Source organism: Pinus tabuliformis, chromosome 3_2 (genome assembly GCF_031772625.1).
Source record: "Pinus tabuliformis cultivar Carrire ecotype Pingquan chromosome 3_2, CPIR1, whole genome shotgun sequence".
Taxonomy (NCBI): domain Eukaryota; kingdom Viridiplantae; phylum Streptophyta; class Pinopsida; order Pinales; family Pinaceae; genus Pinus; species Pinus tabuliformis.
The window spans coordinates 860,944,857-860,962,397 of NC_142302.1; the positions used below are offsets into that span (position 1 = coordinate 860,944,857).

General features: G+C 36.6%; 1 long non-coding RNA gene across 1 annotated transcript; it reads right to left on the minus strand.

The window, feature by feature from the left end:
* Nucleotides 1-1,188: 1,188 nt before the first annotated feature.
* Nucleotides 1,189-2,038, minus strand: LOC149183380 (uncharacterized). Its single transcript, XR_016257702.1, has 3 exons — nucleotides 1,618-2,038; nucleotides 1,329-1,424; nucleotides 1,189-1,231 (listed from the first exon to the last, which is right to left on the minus strand). It is a non-coding gene; the product is annotated as an uncharacterized LOC149183380 (long non-coding RNA).
* Nucleotides 2,039-17,541: the final 15,503 nt, after the last annotated feature.

The following is a 17,541-nucleotide window of genomic DNA, read 5'->3' on the forward strand; positions in this document are numbered from 1 at the left end:
AACCTGAATCTTGAAAACCCTGCATCTGTTCATTCCTGATATTATGCAATAAAAATTGCTAGTGTTATAAATGAAATTTGAAAATTAGACATGGCTACTCTGTTTTAATAGTTGGTGAATGCTAACCATTAACTATTTGAACCCTTGGTCCTTTTGTTAGACCAAAAACGCATCAGGCATGGGCCTTATGGCGCATCAAAGAAGGATCTCAAGCTTCAGCACATTTTCATATTTTTTACTTCAACAAGCTTGACATTTTTGTAACAGAAATGATTCAAATGGCTAGCCTTTTCCATCATAAAATAAACTTGTTTGCTACTTTTTTTTTCCATCGTTTATAACTGGTTAGTCCCTTCTATTGACTTGACTTTACATATATGGTTGTAAGGCCTCCTGGTTTTAGTCATCCATTAAAACAGGGGATATTTGTGCACTAAATGTTCACTCCATGCTTTATTTTTCTGCTGAAAAAATATTTGAATCAACAATAACCTCACAATCATGTTCAAAAGGCCTCTCATTGTCATGCTTATTTGAACTAAGCACTAATCCAGCATTGTAGGCTTCCTATCATTTCCTTGATTTTAGTCTCTACTTCAAAGCAAGATCATTCTAAAGCTACATTTATAAAAAATGATCTATTATTAATTTTTTGAGTAAAGGTTCACCTTTTCATTATGCCATCAATCATTCACAACTGATTTGACCTTGCATTATTGATTTTCCCGATGGGAAAACAGACCAATAACACAAGTTTATGAAGGCAAAGTAACCCCAAAGCACAGAAGTTGGGATCTTTCTAATGATGGGCATTACTGCAAGGCAGCCAACCGCCATCAGAGATTGCAACAAATTACTCAATTGTTGTTCTTTCACCTCAACAGGAAGCAGGTCATCCACGTCCTTGTCAACATTAAAAATTGATTCATCAACTGGGCATCCATATTCCCAGTACTTGCGGCCAATTGAATTGTGGTCTCTTTCAATTCCTTAAGTGCCTGCATAAATGGTTGGGACATGAGAAGACAAATAAATAAAGGGAGAGGAAAATTAGATAAAATGAAACACCCAAACTCAAAAATAAGACCATTACCAAGGCAGGTGGAGGCTGATAAACCATTGGGGTCTGCATTTGCTCATAGGCTTCTTGCATGTTTCTGTATAATTGCCCTAAGGTTGAATTTTTCAGCATACTTTTCCAGATTGTTGTCACTAACTTGCTAAGCACCAACTGTAACAAAAGTACTTGTAAGTTACTCGTCTATAAAATGTCTGAATTGTGTCTTTTCCCTGAGAAGCTACAATTGATAATTCCAATATATTAGTACCTGATGTTTGAGGGTAGCTAAGCCTTTCATGTGCATTGGAGATTCAGGAATAACACCATTTGAAGGAGGTATGCCAACAATACCACATAAAATAGTCTGTCACAATAAAAGGAAAATTTATGAATCCACTAGAGATTTTTTATGAAGGTGAAAACAAAGAATGAAGAGTTAGATCAAGATGTCTTCAGGAGAGCAAAAGCTCTTCCAGAATAGGGTAGCCAGTGATAGTTGAACCTAAACATGAACCCTGACAAAAATTACAACATAGTTCTAAATAATATATATTTACTGTGGTAATGGGCCTTGACACAATCTCTGCAATAATGGCCCTGCTTGATACAACATCATTTTTCAAGGGTTTTTTGTGAAGTTTCCTTTAAACTTTTCTATGCAGACTTCTTCCCTTTCTTCTTAGTGATTTCAGTGTAAGTGCTCGGTATACACTCTTTTAAGTGAATCTGTTCCAGCAATGTTCTTTCTGCAGTAACATTCCACCAAGAAAGTTAGCCACTTTATCAGTGGCATTCACACTGGTCACAAATGGCTGAAACATTTTTTTCAACCATTGGAACAGTGGCACTACGAACTTTAGGATCAATTCTATCATCAACTGCTCCAAATTGATCTTGCACATCCTGAATACGTATCGTATAAACAGTGATATACACAACCAATCATTTAAAATGCATACAGTCATTTCCTAGAATAGAGAATCCTTGTTCTATTAGAGAATCCTAGTCCAAATCTTACAAGAACTAATCAAACTTCTAATTTGAGGACCAATATGATCTGCAATAGTAAAACTTATAATGTACTGCACATCTTCATTGTGCGCCAAAAGCTTTACTAATTCTTTAGCAACAGTGCAATTTGTCTTCATACCCTCCACAAGTCTTAATAATCAATTCTTCAATTATATGTTTAGCACCCTTCACTTGAAGATAGGATAATTCTTCCCATCAAGCTTAACGTTGGGTAGAGGGATGCTTTAAGATGAAGCTATCCTCCCCCTTGCTCAACAATTCTCTACAGATCTTAGAACAGAACCAAAGGTAATCTCAGGAACAACGTACTATACTACTATGACAAAGAACCACAATTCTGAAAGAAACATCAGTTTGGTTAGGATCTTCAAACAGCTACCAAGGAATCAAGCAAATGCTGCTCTGCAATTCCAAGACTTCAAGTATCCAGATGCATTGCATTGCTCTATGGCACATCAATGCAATTAATTAAGCATAGAAATAACATCTCTATGTAGCGGCACTTAAAATATTACAAAAGGTGATCATTCACTGAGGTGCATTCCAAAAAATATATAATTATTGTTGCCACATCATCCAGATTTAGAATAATAATCTATTGGAATGGACACATTGATAAAAATTCCATTGTTGAGTTTGGGTTTGAGTTATTTCTTCCTCTAACTGCTCTCCAAAGCTAACTATTCAAACCAAGTCACCCTTCAATGACATACAACTCACAAGGTTCTCAAAGGCAGAAAAATCAAAAGCGTATAACAGTTAATATGTCCTTTACTGCTCCATTTTCAGGTGAAAGATTCTCAGTAATATAAACAGATATTCCAATAGTCAACATGTAACAACAACCAAGAAAATATAGGAATCCACCAATAAACTATAATGCAAGGTCTTTTTTCTCTTTTCGAAAGGTTTCCATAAAAAACTTGTTCAAATTCATTTGTAGAGTAAGCACATAAAACGTTAATGTAATTAACCTTGAGCATGGAACATAATTCTTCTTAATCTCCATGATATTCAAGAATCAAACTCCAATGGCAGCATTGGCTTCAACACATCTTCCTTTTATCCCTTCAAAGCTGCCATGGGTCATGATGGCTTGATCAATGATCGCATGCTCTTAAGACCAACAGTCTATACATAATTAGACTACAGTCTATACAACAATCTATACAGACACTGTGTTCAATCCAGATTTTGATTACAAACACCATTGAGGCCATACGGTATCTCCAATTTTTCACATCATTGAGGTCATCAGTATCTCCCGTTTCAAACAGCATTCAGGCCACATTTGCTTCAAAGTACTTACAAGTATTGTCAAACGGCAGTACATTCTAAATTTACTCATATTACACTTGAGAACTAGAACACATACCGCTTGAGAAGAGAGCTGCTGCCGCTTCAAGTACCTCAAGTGTAATATGAGTAAAGTTAGGCCTAAGCACCTTTATTATTGAGATTGAGTGCTTTCAAATACCAGGAGACAGGTGTGTGTGTTGACTTCAAGTTTGGCCTGGGAGAATTATTACACACTTTAAGCAGATTCTGTGAGGTTTCAAGGCACAGTGGGAACAAATCTTCAACTAAGGAGGTTGAGAACTGTCTAGTGACCTAGAACAACTAAGTGGGTTATGCGAAGATATTTATTAAGGGTGGTTGTGCTGAAGGTAGTAGGGAGGTTTAGAACACAAGACAGGGGCGAGTATAGTCACTGTGAGAAAGAACTTGTGGAAAATCTGGGAAAATCAAGATTGTTTGTTATGTCAAAGGTCAAAGGAAAAGAGCAATTGACTAGTGGGTCATAACGTAAGGTTCCACAGTTAAGGCTGCTAGAAAAAGGGACCGGAAGAGCCAAAAATGGGAAGGTGAATGAATGAGATGGACTACGTTGAATGATGGAAATATGAGAGTAGCCAAAAGGTATGCATTAAGTGGTACTAGAGCAATATTGATGCTCTTGGAGATTGACAAGTGATTGAGGAGGTTTCTGCAGTGAACCAAAAAGATTTATAAGATTGCTCGTGAAGAAGAGACATCAAAGTTGAGACAAAGAAACCAAGAAAATTTTGGGCAAGAGGAACCTAAGAAGAAAAGTGAGGAGAGAAAGAGATTGAGAACGGAATATAGGATTGGAGCATATTAAAGAAGTACCAACCAAGTGTAGAGCTAGGAAGAACTGAGATATTGAGACCTCAGAGGTTAAGGAACTAGTAGGTAACTGGTTTGTATTTTTTTTTAAATGTATACAAGGAGTTAATCCTTACAGTGGTAATAGTAGAAGGAGTGGTAACAGAGGACCAATAAAGTTCTTAAAGTGTATGGCAAGAAACTTACGACAAATAGGCTACAAACCAAAACATAGAAGGTTTCTAGCTGAGGTCCTCAAAGAGAAGAGAACAATTGGAGTTCTCAAAAGGTGAGAAAAGTGTAGAAGCCATAGAAGACTAGAGCATGCTCAAGTGGGTTCTAGAGGAGGGAACCAGAGGAATACCAAAATCCTAGGTTGAGGTGAAGTGGGTGAGATATTGGGTAACAAGTGATGGAGAAGAATTGTTAAAGGGGCTTGAGTGTAGCTCACAATGAGCAAGAGAAAGCTCACAAGAAAGGAGGAAAGAAGATGGCTACTGATGGACATAATTCAAAGAGAGGCCATAACAAAAGGGAGAAGCATGCCAAGGAAAATGGCATGAGTAAAGAAGAAATTGGAAAGGAGATTTATGAGTTGAAGGAGAGATTCAACATAGTCAAAATGAGGCTTGAAAGAGAATACCAAAGATAGAGGTGGGACCTAAGGAAGAAGGCCAAATTACTTGTCAGAAAAAAGATTTTAAGAGGAAGCCCCCTAAAGCTAGAAAGCTAGGGAGGAAGATGAAGCACCTGTTGAGCCTAAAGTTGAATTAGTTCACTATTTTGAACCAGAGCAGGGAATAGTACTTGATGATGAGGAAGATGTTGAAGAGAGACTATCAGAGAGTCTCATGGACTGCATAAAGAGTTCAAATCAACATATGGATTTGTTGATAGAAGATATGGTGGAAAAAGCATCATAACAGTAGAGGGAGCTCCACAAAGAGGATGTCGATGAGACAATAAATGAAAGTCTCATGGGAGGTTAGCTAGAAGTGCTCGTAACATATATACCATATGGGGCTAAAGAGCTTGGTGATTATGATACTGATGCTATGTGTATAGATGCAGATGATAAGGATTTTCGAGAGGGACAATCATTCATAGTTGTCATAAGAATAGAAGAAAGAGAAGGAGTACCTTCCTAAAGCATTGAAGGAAGACAAAATTTGATGTTGGAGGCATCAGAAGAGGCCAGGTAACCTTTTATTTTTAAAATTGGTGAATTTTATGTGAATGCATGCTTTGCATGTGAGGAGAATGGACAACTGGTCCAAAAGGAGAACGAGAGCACTAAATTGATCCAAGAAATCCAAATTGAGGTAGTAGATGCTAGACAATCCTCAAGGAAGGATGAGTTTCCAAAAGGAAAAAACAATGCATAATGAAGCCAAGATAACCTTGCAAGCAATTTTCAGAAGTGACCATGGATCCTAGCAGCCATGTGAAAGATGGATAACAAAACCAAGTTTATGTTAAGACAAGGAAGGAGGCAAAATTATCCCTCAAATGTCATTAAGGAGGAGGCCTTAAACAATCAAAGAATGCATCTATAAGAAAGAAATTGTAGAAGAGGGGATGAACAACATCATGATGCAATGTTCTTTAGAGATCGGTTGATCAATCCAAGGTTTAAGGATTGGCTTGAGTAACATTGTTCAAAGAATGCAATCAATAAGACAAAGGTGTCGAGCTTATTGCTGCAACTGGAGAGCTTGGTTCAACAACAAGAATTATGAATGTTGGCACCCAAGGTATAGTACAATTAACCACAGAGAGAGACTCATTGTACTTAGTTGTAATATATAGACTGTTGTATAGACACTCTATATAACAGTGCAATTTGTCTTATAGCTTTACTAATTCTTTAGCAACAGTGCAATTTGTCTTCTTACCCTCCACAAGTCTTAACAGTCAATTCTTCAATTATATGTTTAGCACCCTTCACTTGAAGATAGGATAATTCTTCCCATCAAGCTTAACGTTGGGTAGAGGGATGCTTTAAGATGAAGCTATCCTCCCCCTTGCTCAACAATTCTCTACAGATCTCAGAACAGAACCAAAGGTAATCTCAGGAACAGCGTACTATACTACTATGACAAAGAACCACAATTCTGAAAGAAACATCAGTTTGGTTAGGATCTTCAAACAGCTACCAAGGAATCAAGCAAATGCTGCTCTGCAATTCCAAGACTTCAAGTATCCAGATGCATTGCATTGCTCTATGGCACATCAATGCAATTAATTAAGCATAGAAATAACATCTCTATGTAGCGGCACTTAAAATATTACAAAAGGTGATCATTCACTGAGGTACATTCCAAAAAATATATAATTATTGTTGCCACATCATCCAGATTTAGAATAATAATCTATTGGAATGGACACATTGATAAAAATTCCATTGTTGAGTTTGGGTTTGAGTTATTTCTTCCTCTAACTGCTCTCCAAAGCTAACTATTCAAACCAAGTCACCCTTCAATGACATACAACTCACAAGGTTCTCAAAGGCAGAAAAATCAAAAGCGTATAACAGTTAATATGTCCTTTATTGCTCCATTTTCAGGTGAAAGATTCTTAGTAATATAAACAGATCTTCCAATAGTCAACATGTAACAACAACCAAGAAAATATAGGAATCCACCAATAAACTATAATGCAAGGTCTTTTTTCTCTTTTCCAAAGGTTTCCATGAAAAACTTGTTCAAATTCATTTGTAGAGTAAGCACATAAAACGTTAATGTAATTAACCTTGAGCATAGAACATAATTCTTCTTAATCTCCATGATATTCAAGAATCAAACTCCAATGGCAGCATTGGCTTCAACACGTCTTCCTTTTATCCCTTCAAAGCTGCCATGGGTCATGATGGCTTGATCAATGATCGCATGCTCTTAAGACCAACAATATATACATAATTAGACTACAGTCTATACAACAGTCTATACAGACACTGTGTTCAATCCAGATTTTGATTACAAACACCATTGAGGCCATACGGTATCTCCAATTTTTCACATCATTGAGGTCATCAGTATCTCCAGTTTCAAACAGCATTCAGGCCACTTCTGCTTCAAAGTGCTTACAAGTATTGTCAAACGGCAGTACATTCTAAATTTACTCATATTACACTTGAGAACTAGAACACATACCGCTTGAGAAGAGAGCTGCTGCCGCTTCAAGTACCTCAAGCTCAAACTAGTCTGTTGTTCTTTCTTGCATCAAAAGAACTGAGTACAATAAGAAACAAGTTCCATGAGTATAAAATCAACAAATACAAATGAATATTACATTTTTTATCATCACCCAACGAACAAGAACCAAACAAAACTCAAGTCTAAGGGAAGGTTTATCAACTTGATGTCGAAAGAAGTACCATGAACAGGTATACCCCATCTTCCGGAAAGCAATTGCAATCCCTGAGAAAAGAAATCATCTTATTGTCTACCACAGTACAGACTATCGACATCTGAGACAAAAATTCATTCCCAAGTAGTCCAAAGCACCTCATAGCAATTTCTCTATTACAAATCAGACTATATTAATACAACAGATTTCTTGCCTCGAAAACTTTTCAAAAGGTCTATACAAAACTTGAACTACAGTCTATACAGACACTGTGTTCAATCCAGATTTTGATTACAAACACCATTAAGGCCATACGGTATCTCCAATTTTTCACATCATTGAGGTCATCAGTATCTCCAGTTTCAAACAACATTCAGGCCACATTTGATATAAATAGTGCTAACTGACCCATGACTCAGGCAAGAAAACACCCAATTCCCCCACTCAACCCTATGAACCAGCCCATACTTGGCAACATGACTATAACGCTCCCTCTCACCATAAAAGACATTTGAGACAATTGTACCGAGATCAAGCTGAATGAAAAATATGAACAATACAACAATCATTGCCGGCACCAACTGCTCTGGCCCTTATCACCGCAAGAAACAATATGACGTACTGTGCCAAAGAAGCACAACATATTCTGTGAATTGAAATTTGAAATTAACCTATCATTTGATAAAATAACCCTGAAAATAAAAATGACCGCGTATTTTGACCTTAAACACCCAAGAACACATCTGGATTGCACAAAAATGAGCACAATCTACAACTATAAGAAAGCTAATAGAATGAAAGGGAAAACCAAAGGAAAAAGAAACGGACATTTAACGAAATAGGTGTGATATAAGCAATAGATAAAACAACAATGACCAGAAAGTTACTGCAAAAAAGGTGCAGAAATATTATTTAAACCAACACGAACAATACATGGGAATCAGAAGCAGGAAGTTGCCTTCTCCATCACAATATTCATCTTGGGATACTGGCAGACTGCAAACATCCAAATGCTATAATATTTAGGGTAAGTACTGATAACTTTCCAGCTCAACAACACAACAAAAGGGAGGACACAGACAATCATAAAAAGAGTAAGCAGATCACGACTACTTATCCCATGCTTGAATATCAGCAGAGTTAATATACCTTTTACACGAACATGAGAATAAACGGGCCTAATTTCTCGCGCTCAGCCAACAATTCGGTCAAGTACCGACTGTTGTTGTTGCTGCTGCAGTGGCATGAGCCGTTCAAATCCAAGAAACAATGGATACTGAAACCAGAGAAGAATAAGCGGATTGAAATCTGAAAATGCAAGAATATCCCACCGAAACTGTTGCTGCTAGATTTGTGAACTAGGATGAAAAAACCTATTTCAAAACCATTTTTATAAAGGGACCCAGGGAGCCATATACACCAAAACAGCGGGCTGAATCCGTCAAAACAGGGAGCCGCCCTCGCTCCGCCCTCCATTTCAAAATAAATCTAACATCCCATGACCAAATCGACCCTCACAAACCACTCCCGGGACCAAATCGACCCTCACAAACCACTCCCAAACCAGAAAATCCAAACTGTAAATCAAAATGGGGGCGATTTTGATCAAATACGATTCCACAAATATCAAAATGGGGCAATTTTGATCAAATACGATTCGGTTAGTTTATCCGCCCTGGGCTAAAATAAAAAAATAAATTAATTTTTAAATAAAATATGGGCTAATTATATAAAAAAAAATTATTATTTTAATTAAAAATTCGCCCCATTAAAATATAAAAAGCCTTAAATTTCGCCTTTGGGCGATTATTCGCCCCTAAAATTAACCTTGCATATGAAATCCGAAGGGTTGTTGTTTAACAGAACATCTTGGTTCAACAATAGCACAAGAAGTGGCATGACAAGTCCATTCAAAAGAAGTAGTTCCAACCAGGTGATTGGGTACTCCTTTATCATTCAATATTCAAACATTTTAAAGGAAAATTCCATACACACTGGATGGGACCCTATGAGGTGGTCAAAGTGTTCGAAAATGTAGCGGTAGAAATCAAAACTATTGATGGACATAATTTTGTGTTCCTAGTAAATGGGCACAGATTGAAGGTATATTTTCATCCCCTTACTAAAGGAGATTTTATGTAGCAAGTCCAATAGCCATTTCAAAAGGAGTTGATAGGTGGTAAATCCAACCTATTGAAGAATTGATTCCTTCTTCTCCTTATTAAGAAAAAATAATCAAAGAAAAAAAATGACAAAAATAAAAAGTATAAAAATAAAAAAATTCCAGTAATTATGAATATAAGTTGATTGACATGATTACAAAAGGATCAACCTGAAAACCAGCGTGGTGGTAGGAGGATCAAAATTTTAATAAAAATGGAGTGTTATTTGATTTTTAGATATGTTGGTTGCCATCAAGAAGAAGCAAGTTCATGAAACTGAGCCTTTACCCAAGTTTGGGGTAACTAGCACAGACATTTTTATCCAAGTAAACACTTACTTCCCACTGAAGTTACTTTTCTTGCATCAGTGCAGGCAGATTTCAAGGTAAAAATATCATCTTTCTTCTATTTCCCATTTTGAAATTTCCCACTAGTTTCTTTTCTAAATTCGCCAATGAATTACCTTCCTCTTTCTTCTAAGAAATTACCCTTACCCGATTTTGTAAAATCCCTCTTTTCCCTTGAATTTTTTCCTACAGCCTGTTTCATTTATCCCTCTTGGTGATATTGTTTCTAAAATCCTTGCTGTAATATTCCTTCCCCTTCTAGATTTTTTTACCCCTTTCCCACTTCTTTATTTCCTCATAAATTGATTGCATAATTTGATGCAGTCAATCCAGAAGGCATGTTCAAGAAACACCAAAGGATGGCAAATAATTGTTTCTTGTATAATGAGAAAATTTTTTTAAGTCCAGCTACAAAAGTACATCCTATCAAATTCTTTGTTCGGTAAAAGTCTCTAGTGTAAGCATAGTGCAGTGCAAGCACATCAGTACCAGCAGGTTTGGTGCAGAAACACAGTTGACTGTGAAAGAAACTTACATATTCCTAGAGTGGTTTATCAGGGATATTTATGGGCCTGTACTTCCCTGCACATGTGTTAATATGTTATCCCATTCCATGTTTTAATTGATGCTTTGTTTCATTATTTACTAATCTAGGAACAAAAATTTAAAGTGCAAGGTGTGTAAGGTTTGGAATCTAATCTTCTTAATAAATGTTGAAGTATGTTTGATTGAATTATGATGCCAACTGCGGGGTGATACTATTGTCCAATAACCTGCACACCTTCCTTGAAATGATTCCGCACTGCCTAACCATTATTATCTTACCTATGATCCGATCATTGTAGCCATTGCGCCACTACCGCCTATACTGCCATTGCATCTAATCATCATGATTCACCCATAGTGGGATGACACGAATCAATACCTGATGTGGGGGGGTTGGTCCATCATAGCCAGGGGAGTGGTTCTAAAAAGACAGAGGGTGATGAACCTCTAACATAAAACTCTCAGTTAACGTTGGAGTCACTCAGAAATTACTTCAAGGGTGTGAACAGAGCGAAGTGTAGTGTGGTTCGAAATGATGCCTATGAGGAATGAACCACTGTCTTTGTAGGAAATTGAACAAACTGCCGAGTATAGGAACAGTCTTGTGCTATCGCAAGTATCTGGGTTCCTGCGATTTTTGTAGAAGTTTGATGGGTTCAACATGGCATTGGAGTTAGAGTTTGCAAGGACATTCAAAGAAGGTCGAGTCAGGGTCATGTCCTTAAAATTTAAAATTACAGAGGAGTTCATCACACAAGCCATTGGCTTGCCACTTACAGGGGAGTGTTAGCTTGGGAAAGAGCGACTGGTGAGGAAGCGTTGGCATCATTTTTTAGTCGATAAGCAAATTAAGGTTGATTAGAGAAAGGGACTTCCATAGACTTCCATGGTTAGGAAGTGGCGATATTTACTATTTATATTGCAGAAGTTTGTAAACAGAGAAGGATGCTATACCTTGGCATTTGTATACCGCCTCCTATTGTTGTTGCATTTTGAGGCAAGAAAATTGATTAATTTTCCTCACTTCTTGCTCAGAAGCATTGAGAAGATGGTGAAAAATATGCAGAGTAACAATGCAAGCTAGGTTACAAACAAGCTCTGCTACCACAGGCTTATTACAATTCTGGTTAAGGAAAAGTTAGAAGAAAAGGGGATAAGGTGGGAAGTGTTTCTGAAAGAATTCTGAGCAAGGGGTGTAGAAGAGTCTACTAGCACTAGTACAAGTAAGAAGAGAAAGGCGCGTACATTATCCCCTGCCAAGCGGCAAGGTAAAATTTCACCACTGCAAACAGAAAAGAGGACAGTTGAGAACACTCCACTCGCGGAAAAGAAGAGGAAGACTAGAGTCTCGATGAGGAGGAAAATTGTCATCCATGGGATGAACCAGTCAAGTTCTCCAATTGTAATAAAAGAAACACCCCAAAGTTCCCCCACAGTTCATAATATCTTGGTGCTTGCAGACGTACCGGTACACACTGTGGAAGATGAGGAGAATGCAGAAAACGACATCCTATTTTCAACATTTTTCATCATGCTAAAGAGCAGAAAGATGACATTGACACCGCATATTGGTGAAGTGCAAGTAGAAGAGAACGAAGAGGAACAACATGCAAAGGGTCTTGATAATTTCAGCAAACCAAACGTAGAAACGCTTAATGATTTCGAGGGTCAGGGTACTAAAAACCCTGCGATTTTAGAAGGTCAGGGTACTTAAGACCCTGATATTTTTCAAGGCCATGGTATTGAAGGCCTGACAATGTTCAAAGGGTAGGAAACTGAAGTCTCTGCAGTTGAAAAAGAGCAAGGAACCGAAACTCCTACTGATTTAGAAAGACAAGTTGTTGAATCCCCTGAGAAGCCGAGAGAACAAGGTGTTAAGAGCCCCAGGGAATTGAGTGAACAAGGCACAGAGATTGGTGAGGGCATCAAAACCCTCAATAATTGGAAAACCACAACTACAGAAACCCTCGGTGATGTTATAAAGTAGGCTTTCGATAACCTTGACCTTGATGATGATGACTTGTTTCGAGTCCATGGCAGAAAAGATGTTCACACTCGAAGATCTTAGCACAATACCCTCCACTCCTTTCCTGAACTACAGAATAGTATATATAGAGCAACAAGTCCATGACCTAGAGGCTTTGAACCAGATCATAGAAGAGTAGAGTTGGCAGAAACAAAGTGAGGTGGAGTTACTTGTAGAAGTAAAGAGGCAAAAGCAGCAATTAAAGGTATGGAAGTATTGGGCTTACAAATGCTATAGACGCCTAAAGAAGGTCACTAAGCAGCTGCAAAATCCTGAGAAAAGAAGAAAAATGTAGTAATGGCAACAATAAACGTTGAAGTTTGGGACTAAGAAGATGGCCATTTGTTTTTGAAGTTTTTTTGCAGAGGTAAAATGTTGTGTGAGGACACACAATAGCTTAGGTATTGGAGGACGTTGGTATCCTAAATTGCCCTATTTTCTACACCATTTCCATCAAAATCAACCTCGGTTTTATCTCAATAAGAGACCCTTCCCTCCCACACTAGTACAAGACAGTTACCCATTCTCGCACATACTCATATTTTATATTAAGATTTATTTCAGCACTTTATTAATAATTTTATATGGATTCCATGCCTATTTACATATTTCTTGTAACTCATGCTAATTTCCTAGAGTAATCATGGAACTCAGTATTAATTATGAATGAGTATGACTAGTGCATGTAGATTCCTACACTGCCATGAGGATTCTCCGAGATTTCTGAGAAGCCAAACCTTCCACGAGGACGGGGCTCGATGCTTGACTCCCACATCAGCTGTTGATGAACTAGAGCAAGATAATAGGTGGCGCACAATTAGGGAATATTTTCCAAAGATAGGTTATGGCCAAGTGAGATTCATGTGTATTATAACTACTTGCCAAGTTTGTAATTTCAGTTTCTAAGTCTGCTCGGCCGAAAAGCCTGAACAGGAAATGTCTGTAATTAGTGAAAATGGCTACATCCGAAAGGATATATATAATATAGATATAGGTAGGAGAAGGCTAGTTGAGAACCATTTCTTTTAATTTTGTTTATGTAATCTAGTTATTTCTTCAGCTCTGGGGCTGGACTACTTTGTCACGTACATTTGGCGAATCAAGTAATACAAGAGAATTGTCATGATTTGCATACACAATGTCTAGTTTATCTTTGATGTATCTTTTGAAGTGCTGATATTTTCATTGCTTAGAAGGGGAATGAGTTGGTTGGCTAGGGCCTAGCCAACCCAGCTCGTTTACCCCTCTCACTTTCATTATTTAGAAAGAAGGTGTGGATATTTCGTTTGCAGCTGTGTGATGTTATAGTTTTAATCTTTATCTTTCAAGTTCTGATTTAAAATATCTTTTGTAGCTAACGTGTGAAACGGATCTGTGGTTTGAGAGTTAGCTGTGTTTATTTTGTTTATGATATATCTTTCTTGCATTACTTTTATTATTAATCTCTCTTTTAACTCATTTTTTATTGGATCATGTAGAGGACTCTTTCGTGAACCAGTGCATGATGTTGCATGCACTTTGGTTTAATCATTCTTTTGCAACGAATAGTGAATCACTTCTCTGCATATTGTTTCCAGTTATTACGCAAGTGAATGAATCATTAATTTAGTAACTGTCTTCGGTATTAAAGTACATATTTAAGAGGATCTGGAAATAGTTGCATAAAAATCATCATAAACATATTATATTTGAAAGGAACATAAGCATCTTTGGATGGATTAATAAAGTTAGATAACACATGAAAAACACTTAGACTACTATTTGATCCTTTTGAAATACTTTTATTCCACGAAGTCATTTCCTTTGCAAGGTTACTGAATTTAAGCATTTCCTTTTTCATAGATAATTTACTTCAAAATTTCATTTACAGTTGCAATTCCTTTCCAGCACATCTTTCAGTCCTTTCGAAAGTAATTTGGAAACTACGTGAATGAAGCTCTACTTTGGTGCAAGATTTGGTCTCTTGTCATAGAAATAGAGTGCTCTAAGCCCTTAAACTTAGAGCACCTTCATTAGGACATAAGTATTTAGTAAGGTAGGTCACATATACTTTTTCACATAGATATTGTACCTACACTAGTGCAAGCATATTGTAATAGTGCACAGACAAGTTGTTTGTGTGGAAGGAAGATCAGAAGGAAGACAAAATTCTGCAAGGGCCCACTTTTAAGACTGTTAGCCATCAATTTGAAGATGAACATAGCATTTCATTTCAGCATTTAAGGTTATTTCCATTGTGTGGAATTCCTTTACTTGATTTACATGTAAATTGTCTTTCACGTTCCAGCACTGGAGTTTCTTTGGTGTTAATTACCTTTCCGATTGTTTTCTGTCTGATTCTGCAAAGCATTTCCTTTAAAAGTACGATTAGAGATAGGAAAATTGCATACCATTTCTTGCATTTCATGTGCTTCATCTCTAAGTTTACAAAACCCTTGGGTTGACAATTAAGTGTTAAGGAGTTTTCTCAAGCACAATTCCTGCACCCAACAGTAACAACTATAATAAAATGCTAGCTTTTGAAAAATAATATTTAAAATTTGATATTAATTTATTAAAAAAAATATTATTGACTAGCGGCTACATTAAGTTATCTTGTCTCAATTACGGTCTTGACTCCTTTTTATAATTTTTTACTTTCCTCCTTGTTTGGAGTTTGACTTTGATTTTTTTAGTCTTGTTAGTTACTTTTTTAGATTATTTCCCATTAGATTTTTTCAATAATATTTGATTTTAATAAATTAATTTAAATAATTTTTTCAAAAGTGAGCCATTTAAAATAGTCATTACTTAATAATATTTGTTTTTAATAAATTAATATCAAAATTTAAATATTATTTTTGAAAAACTAGTCATTTAATATAGTGGTTACTTAATAACATTTGTTTTTAAACAAAATTAATAAATTAATATCATAATTTAAATTTTATTGTTCAAAAATACTCATTACTTGAAATTATGTTCTCTAAATTGCTCTCTATTTAAGTCTTTTCCATTGTTTGCCTCTTAATCTGGTCTTGATGATGAACCACACTTATTGGTTCGAAATGGGTTAGCCAAAAATTTCTCTTATGTGATTTCTACTGAAAGACTTTTCTTAAATCCAAATGTTGTCCAATCATCAAAATATACATCTAAAATCTTCTGTATGTATTTCTTAGAAGTTAAAACCACCACCTTAGAAAATATAGGAGGGGCATTTTTCAATACAAAAGGAATTACAGTGTATTGATATGAGCTCCATTCTGTAGCAAATGTGGTCTTGTGCTGATGTTCAGGTGCAATCCTAATTTGATGATAACCTGAGAATCCATTTGTAAATGAGTAAGCTTTCTCACCTCCTACATTGTCCAGAACTTGTTGGAAATAATACTTAAAGGGGGGAGGGGGTGAATCAATATTAGCAAGTCAATAAATTTTCATTTCCATAATCAGATTTATATGCGCTACTTTAGTTAAGGAAACTCGTGCATACACGCAACTGTGTTTAAGGAAACTAGCGTATATCCAACAAACTTATGATTCAGTTGATTCATCATATGTTGATCTTTAATTAGTGCATCAGTACTTCACTAACCATATAAACAATAACCAGGTGTAGTAAAAATAGAGCAGACCATCACATATAAGAAACACACATGAACACCAAGATATAAGGTGGAAACACAATGTGGGAGAAAAAACACCTGTTGCTATCTTCTTTTAATATAAGAAAAACCTGTTTACAATCTTGTACTAGCACAGACTCATACCAGTATGCAGGCACCCACCTGCAGAAGGCTACAACCTTCTCTTGTTCTCCAACTTCTACTAGAGGGAGCTACAATACCCTAGCTATTGTACTAGCTGATATGTTTACTAGTACATAGGCGTCGACCTACTGAAGGCTACAACCTTCACTCATTTTCCAGTTGCTACTGGAAGTGAGCTCCAACCCCCTGGCTCTTGTACTGGCCGATATGTTTACTAGTACATAGGTGCCGACCTACAGAAGGCTACAACCTTCTCTCTTCCTATAGGGACCATGTTTCATAAATTTTCATACTAGATACTCTTGGAACACAACATCATATTTTGAAGGCCATGTTTCATCCAATTTTCATACTGGACCCATCAACAACATTGAAGCACAAAATCTATCACCACTGCAATACAACCATCAACTACATATGCATCATCAATCTCTGAATCACCCAACAACTAAATCACTAAAACCCTGTCATCAAAACGCAATCACCAAAACATATAGCAGAAACAGAAACTCTGCAACAACCACTAGAACCAACAACAACCTCAAATATCAAATCTCATAATGTATACACGACTCTGATGAGTCGAACCAATGTGTATACACACTTTTACCAAGGCAAACCTATGTATAGATCTACAAATATTTACTTCATAACTTTGCAGCTATGCCAGACATCAGTCGTACCAAGATCATAACATTTATATAATAAAATATGCATCAGTAATCAAAGCACATAATGATATTACATTCCAAGCCTTAATATCTTGATCCATCATCATTCATATAGGTGCATCCTTAGTTCAGATAAAGCACAACATCATAAACCCATAACCTGCATATTAGATCTCCCACTTCATCAAATATTCAGTACTTGCACACTTGGCTTAATGATCTTCTCCTCCTTATATACTCTTAGGCCTTTCTCAATACTATGGACCAAAACCACTTAGGACCAATACCTTGGACCAAATACCTAGGGTCAATACCTCGGACCAGATACCTTGGACCAATACCATGGATCAAAATACCATGGACCAAATACCTTGGACCAAAACTTAGTTTTCCAACATGTACGCGCTTTTCCTCTTGTGAAAGTGCATGTGTATGTTATACACTTCTTTTGTTCTCTTAACCCATGTGTA